The sequence below is a fragment of the Bubalus bubalis genome, chromosome 4 (assembly GCF_019923935.1).
Source record: "Bubalus bubalis isolate 160015118507 breed Murrah chromosome 4, NDDB_SH_1, whole genome shotgun sequence".
Classification (NCBI taxonomy): Eukaryota; Metazoa; Chordata; class Mammalia; order Artiodactyla; family Bovidae; genus Bubalus; species Bubalus bubalis.
In genome coordinates, this window is record NC_059160.1 from 62,248,928 (window position 1) to 62,257,243 (window position 8,316).

Sequence of the window (8,316 nt, forward strand, 5' to 3'; positions counted from 1 at the left end):
TTTTTATTATTATTTCTCTCAATTTGTAGAAATTGTTTGGAGAAATTATATGCAATCTTTTCAGTGTTGGGAAAGAAAAGTTCAAAGTGAACATCCTGAAACAACAATTTTCATTTTTTCTATGTTTGTAATTCTAAGGGTTTCTAAAATGGCATGAGTAGCAAAGAATCCCCTTGTCAATGCAGGAGATGAAAGAGACATGGGTTTGATCCCTTAGTCGGGAAGTTTCCCTGAGGAGGGCATGCAAACCCACTCTAGTATTCTTGCCTGGAGAATCCCATAGACAGAGGGGCCTAGAGGGGACAGTCCACAGTGTTGCAAAGAGTCAAACACAACTGAAGTGACCAGCACACACACCCAGAGTTGACTTCATCAGGGTCAATGAAGAATGGAAGACCAAATCTAGTTCAAGAAGACCTAAAATAGGATACACACATAAGAAAATTGTTTAGGGATCCTATCAACATTCTCCTAGCTCTTTGAAACCAATAAAATTCTTTTGACTAAATCATTAAAGGCACATTTCACCTGTTTGTTCCTCAGAGTATAAATAAATGGGTTTAACATGGGGGAAATTGAAGTCGTAAGTATTACTACTTCCTTATTAATAGCCATTTCATCTTTTGATGAAGGTTTGATATAGACAAAGATGCAGCTTCCACAAATGATAGAAACCACAATAAAGTGGGAAGAACGGGTGGGAAAAGCTTTTGTCCTTTGCTGGGCAGAGGGGAATCTTAGAACTGTTCTGATGATAAACATGTAAGACAAAACCACACATATGAGAGTCATGATATATATCAACACGGAGCCAACAAGGGTCATCTCCTCAATGAACCATAGATCTGAGCATGAGATCTTCAGAAGTGGATTAACGTCACAGAAGAAGTGATCAATGACAGAGTCACAGAATTCCAGGTTCAGTCCCAAGCAAAACTATGGAAATATAATCAAGAAAGTGGTCATCCAACAACAGAAGGTAAGCATTTTGCAGAATCTGTGGTTCATGATGGTCATGTAATGCGGGGCTTTGCAGATGGCTACATAGCAATCATAGGACATGGTGGCCAAGAGAAAAAATTCTGTCGTTCCAAACACATAGGTAAAAAATAGTTGGGCTACACAAGCATTATAGGTAATGGACCTGTCACCTGTTGGTATACTATACAAGAATCTAGGAATGCAGGCAGAAGTGAATGAGATTTCTAAGAAGGAAACAATTTTGTAGGAAATAGTACATTGCAGATTTAAGATGAGAATCCACTAATATGAGAATGATGATGATCAGGTTTTCCAGCTATACTCAATATGTAGGTGATGAGTAGAAATGTGAAAATCAAAATCTGCATTTGTGAGTCATCTGTTAATTCCAGGAGGATGAAACTGACTACTGGTGTGTGGTTTCTCATTTCTGGGTATGGACTTCTGTCCAGTCTGCTTAAACTGTCCAGTCTGTTAAACTGTTGGAAGGAAAATCTGAGAAGAGTGTAAGAAAATGGTTTACATTTCACATGTAGATTTTGTTTAGATAAGTCAAGTCAAGCCATTTATATGTCTCTTCTTTCTGAATAATGAGTATTTTAATTAATTCATGGTGTAAGCTCTGTTGGTTTATCTGTGGTAGGCTATAAACTTAGCTCCCAAATATTTTGGACCTCAAAATATGCTAAAATGTACATTTTATATTGTAGTTCAGTGTATGGGCACATAAACAAAGCACACATATATATATACAAACATATGTCTACAACAAAAATTTCAATATCAATCCAAACATGCCTTGATCTCTGAGGTTTTCTATAAAACCTCTAAAAATATTGAATCTTTATGCTGTGTGTGTGAAACTAACATAATAGTGTAAATCAAATATACATCAACTTTAAAATAAACAAAAAATACCAATACCACAAAATTGATTTTATAGCATGCTAAATGATGATAACCTGTACTTATAAAACACATTTCATTTTTTAGGGGCTTGTTAAATCATATTGCCTAAGTAAAACATATATTTTCCATGATATCTCTTTAAAAGTATGTCATGCTTTTAGTTTCTATTTTGGAATTGATTTTCCTCATAACAAACTTGTTCCCTAGGATCAATAAAATCATGAACTTTAGAATATCCTGTTTTCTAAGAATTTTTCTTTTATCACTAATTGAAATTTTGCACAGGTTAATTATCTGGTTGAAGCTCCCTTTTTTGATATATTAAAAACACTTAAGTGTTTGTTTATCCATTTGCAAAAACATTTGAGGACTCTGTTCCACTGCCATGACAATACCTATACTTAATCTACAGAGGAGAGTTCCTGTAATGAAAATTCTCTCCTAGACCTTTACCATGAATTTCTCCAAATAAACTTTCATCATTAGCTTTACTCTAACTGCATCCAACTTCCAACCTATTCCTCAACTACTTCCAATGTGGTTTCTGAACACAACACTCCACTGAAACTGTTATTTGTAGCAATTATTTCTTGCAGTTGTAGCTGTTATGTTTCAAGGAAGTGTAGATCATATTATTCGTAAGTTTTGTTGTAATTTGTCACTGTCAATCACTTCTTCTACTCAGATTGCTATAAACACATTGTCTGCACAATATCCATACTCCTGGTTTTTGTTCTGCCCTTCTGGTTTCTCCTTTATAACAACCTTTTCCACTACTCATCTTTATAACATTGATATTTCTCACACTTAACCCCTACATCATCTTCCGCATATCTATGACTTTTTTGTGGAAATTGTGAAATATCTTGACTTCAATTTATCACTTAAAATTTGGTTAAAAAACTGGAAATAGACATGCCTTATGACCCAGCAATCCCACTGCTGGGCATACACACTGAGAAAACCAGAAGGGAAAGAGACACGAGTACCCCAATGTTCATCGCAGCACTGTTTATAATAGCCAGGACATGGAAGCAACCTAGATGTCCATCAGCAGATGAATGGATAAGAAAGCTGTGGTACATATACACAATGGAGTATTATTCAGCCATTAAAAAGAATACATTTGAATCAGTTCTAATGAGGTGGATGAAACTGGAGCCTATTATACAGAGTGAAGTAAGCCAGAAAGAAAAACACCAATACAGTATACTAACGCATATATATGGAATTTAGAAAGATGGTAACAATAACCCTGTGTACGAGACAGCAAAAGAGACACTGATGTATAGAACAGTCTTATGGACTCTGTGGGAGAGGGAGAGGGTGGGAAGATTTGGGAGAATGGCATTGAAACATGTAAATATCATGTATGAAATGAGTTGCCAGTCCAGGTTCGATGCACGATACTGGATGCTTGGGGCTGGTGCACTGGGACGACCCAGAGGGATGGAATGGGGAGGGAGGAGGGAGGAGGGTTCAGGATGGGGAACACATGTATACCTGTGGCGGATTCATTTTGATATTTGGCAAATCTAATACAGTTATGTAAAGTTTAAAAATAAAATAAAATTAAAAAAAAAAAAAACAAAAAAACAAAAATGTTTCATATTTGATATGATCTGTTTCAATGCTTCCCTTGTAGCTCAGTGGGTAAAGAATCTGCCTGCAGTGCAGGAGACCCAGGACTGATCCCTGGGTTGGGAAGATCCCCTGGTGAAGGAAATGGCAACCCACTCCAGTATCCTTGCCTGGAAAATCTCACGGACAGAGGAGCCTAGTGAGCTGCAGTCCATGAGGTCACAAAGACACACACTTTCAATGCTAAACATCATCACCTGGCAATTTCACACTCATTCAAACCACACATGTTTAAAATGGAATGCCATCTCCACTGCACCTCTGTTCACTCTCTGCCTTATTCTATGTTTGGTGTTCAGTTCAGTTCAGTTGCTCAGTCGTGCCCGACTCTTTGAGACCCCATAGACTGCAGCACGCCAGCTTCCCTATCACCAACTTCTAGAGCTTGCTCAAACTCAAGTCCATCAAGTCGGTGATGCCATCCAACCATCTCATCCTCTGTCATCCCCTTCTCCTCCTGCTTTCAATATTGCCCAGCATCAGGGTCTTTTCCAATGAGTCAGTTCTTTGCATCAGGTGGCCAAAATATTGGAGTTTCACCTTCAGCATCAGTCCTTTAGTGAATATTCAGGACTGATTTCCTTTATGATTTACTGGTTTGATCTCCATGCAAGGGACTCTCAAGAGTCTTCTCCAACACGACTGATCAAATGCATCAATTCTTTAGTGCCCAGCTTTCTTTATAGTCCAACTCTCACATCCATACATGACTACTGGAAAAACCATAGCTTTGACTAGATGGACTTTTGTTGGCAAAGTATTGTCTCTGCTTTTGATATGCTGTCTAGGCTGATCATAGCTTTTCTTTCAAGGAGCAAGCATCTTTTAATTTCATGGCTGCAGTAACCACCTGCAGTGATTTTGAAGCCCCCCAAAATAAAATCTCTCACTGTTTCCACTGTTTCCCCATCTATTTGCCATGAAGTGATGGGACCAGATGCCCTCATCTTAGTTTTTTGAATGTTGAGTTTTAAATCAGTTTTTTCCACTCTCCTTTTCTACTTTCAAAGTGGCTATTTAGTTCCTTTCACCTTCTGCCATAATGGTGGTCATATGCATATCTGAGGTTATTAATCCATGTTTGCTGTACTAAAACAAAAATTTAGTGTTGACTGACCTATATTAACAACTGAGATCAAGCTAGAATTTTCTTAGTATAACCCTATCTTGAAAGTCTATCGACACTGCAAGTATTTTCATTTAATTATGTTTTTTCCCTGATTCATACAGAGGAAGCTCTATCTGGTCTTGGGAAGTTTGCTGGTCTTGGAGTAATGGAGAGTGGCTCTAGAAGCACACCATCCTGAGAGTCAGGTATTGTAATCATCTTAGGTGGACTACTGTCCAGAAAGTAGTTTTCCCTAACCATTTGTTCCATTCCACTCCTCACGATTCCACCTGTTTGCTGCTCCCAATCTATAACTGGCATTTAGTGACTTGTTCCTCTGTGTTCTGTTTAGACTCCTCTAAGCAGTCTCCTAAACTCTCAAGCCAGTTTAAGACCTATAGGTTTTGTCACGCCTTATATCACATTCTATTCAAAAATCTCGTTTTATGTAATAACCACAGAACTGACAGATTCTGAGATATAGAATTAATTCAAGATAATATTTACCCTTAGACATAGATCAGTTTATATTGTATAACATATGGAATCAATTTAATAACTACTCTGACACTTCTAACTTTTTACATATCTCTGACTCTAATTCCAAGGATTCTTGTTGGTTTTCACATTTGTTGATGAAATGCTCTAGGTGACTTTTATTTTATTTATTTTGTTATTTGTTTATATACTTTATTATTTTTATTTTCATTTTTGACTGTGATTTGTCTTCCTTGTTTTGTGTATACTTCTATTTGCAGTGAATGAGAGCTATACTCTAGTTGCAATTTCAGGGTTTTCTTCGTGGTGGCTTCTCATTGCAAAGTGTGGGCTCTAGATCATGGGCTCTTAAATTTGGTGAATGGGCTTAGTTGACTGGTGGCATGTGGGATCTCCCCAGACCAGGGATGGAACATGTGTCCCTTCATCGCCAGAACTCATAACCAGTGGACCACCAGGGAAGTCCATTAGGTGGCTCTTAAATGGCACTATAACCTCTCCACTCAGCACATAAAAAACACTTGCATCAAGGCCGAAAGGCAAACACTGTTTGGCAAAGAAATAGCTTTCCTTTTATGCCTTCAATTCATGCTTCTTCAAAACACCTGACACTAAAATAACAATACCAGAGATTCAGGAATACAGTTCTGGATTTGGACCAACAACTGCTCTGTGGTTGTTCCTCAGCCAACACCAACTCAACACACTAACATCTAATGAAATTATTTTGCTCCCCAAATTTTGACCAAGGCCATCAGTAAATTTTTTAAAGATAAAAGCATAATTTCTGCTAGAAGGTCCAATTATCTGTATTGTGACAGCATCACTTGATTGCTTTAATATATTCCTTTCCCGCAGAAGTGAGAGCTGCTCATGTGCCCGTTTCCCCTAGTAAACCTCCCAGAGTTTATAGATTCCATTAAAGAGGGGGAAGGCAGACTGTCTAAAAACATATTTTAGGATGAGCTGGGGTCTCTTCCAAATATGTGAGCATCACATATATAACAATAAACTAAACAAATATAAACAACAGATTAAATCATCAGGATAATTAAAGAGAATAACAGACTCAGATTACAAAAGAGGATTGCAAGTACAACCCACCTATCTCTTTTTTCTTCAGTCTTGAGACACCTATTTGGTGACTTTCACAACTCTGGAAATTTCAGGCTCTGTCCTTGCTCATAAATATCTTGAAAAATAAATTATCACTATTGTTTGATGGATGCCTCTTTAGAGAACAGAACGTTTTAAAGAGTGCACAGATATTAATCATATCAGCAAATAATGTCCAATTCAAGACTGCTTCTAAAAGTCCTTCATTGCACCTATTTTTATTTTTTTTTTTAAATTTTATTTTATTTTTAAACTTTACATAACTGTATTAGATTTGCCAAATATCAAAATGAATCCGCCACAGGTATACATGTGTTTCCCATCCTGAACCCTCCTCCCTCCCCATTCCATCCCTCTGGGTCGTCCCAGTGCACCAGCCCCAAGCATCCAGTATCGTGCATCGAACCTGGACTGGCAACTCATTTCATACATGATATTTTACATGTTTCAATGCCATTCTCCCAAATCTTCCCACCCTCTCCCTCTCCCACAGAGTCCATAAGACTGTTCTATACATCAGTGTCTCTTTTGCTGTCTCGTACACAGGGTTATTGTTACCATCTTTCTAAATTCCATATATATGCATTAGTATACTGTATTGGTGTTTTTCTTTCTGGCTTACTTCACTCTGTATAATAGGCTCCAGTTTCATCCACCTCATTAGAACTGATTCAAATGTATTCTTTTTAATGGCTGAATAATACTCCATTGTGTATATGTACCACAGCTTTCTGATCCATTCATCTGCTGATGGACATCTAGGTTGCTTCCATGTCCTGGCTATTATAAACAGTGCTGCGATGAACATTGGGGTACACGTGTCTCTTTCCCTTCTGGCTTTCTCAGTGTGTATGCCCAGCAGTGGGATTGCTGGATCATAAGGCATGTCTATTTCCAGTTTTTTAAGGAATCTCCACACTGTTCTCCATAGTGGCTGTACTAGTTTGCATTCCCACCAACAGTGGAAGAGGGTTCCCTTTTCTCCACACCCTCTCCAGCATTTATTACTTGTAGACTTTTGGATCGCAGCCATTCTGACTGGTGTGAAATGGTACCTCATAGTGGTTTTGATTTGCATTTCTCTGATAATGAGTGATGTTGAGCATCTTTTCATGTGTTTGTTAGCCATCTGTATGTCTTCTTTGGAGAAATGTCTATTTAGTTCTTTGGCCCATTTTTTGATTGGGTCATTTATTTTTCTGGAGTTGAGCTGTAGGAGTTGCTTGTATATTCTCGAGATTAGTTGTTTGTCAGTTGCTTCATTTGCTATTATCTTCTCCCATTCTGAAGGCTGTCTTTTCACCTTGCTAATAGTTTCCTTTGATGTGCAGAAGCTTTTAAGGTTAATTAGGTCCCATTTGTTTATTTTTGCTTTTATTTCCAATATTCTGGGAGGTGGGTCATAGAGGATCCTGCTGTGATGTATGTCGGAGAGTGTTTTGCCTATGTTCTCCTCTAGGAGTTTTATAGTTTCTGGTCTTACGTCTAGATCTTTAATCCATTTTGAGTTTATTTTTGTGTATGGTGTTAGAAAGTGTTCTAGTTTCATTCTTTTACAAGTGGTTGACCAGAGTTCCCAGCACCACTTGTTACAGAGATTGTCTTTAATCCATTGTATATTCTTGCCTCCTTTGTCGAAGATAAGGTGTCCATATGTGCGTGGATTTATCTCTGGGCTTTCTATTTTGTTCCATTGATCTATATTTCTGTCTTTGTGCCAGTACCATACTGTCTTGATAACTGTGGCTTTGTAGTAGAGCCTGAAGTCAGGTAGGTTGATTCCTCCAGTTCCATTCTTCTTTCTCAAGATCGCTTTGGCTATTCGAGGTTTTTTGTTTTTCCATACAAATTGTGAAATTATTTGTTCTAGCTCTGTGAAGAATGCTGTTGGTAGCTTGATAGGGATTGCATTGAATCTATAGATTGCTTTGGGTAGCATACTCATTTTCACTACATTGATTCTTCCAATCCATGAACATGGTATATTTCTCCATCTGTTAGTGTCCTCTTTGATTTCTTTCACTAGTGTTTTATAGTTTTCTATATATAGGTCTTTAGATTCT

The 8,316-nt window shown here is 37.7% G+C and overlaps 1 pseudogene; it reads right to left on the minus strand.

Moving 5' to 3' along the window:
- Positions 1 to 471: 471 nt before the first annotated feature.
- LOC123333096 lies at positions 472 to 1,409 on the minus strand (annotated as a pseudogene).
- Positions 1,410 to 8,316: the final 6,907 nt, after the last annotated feature.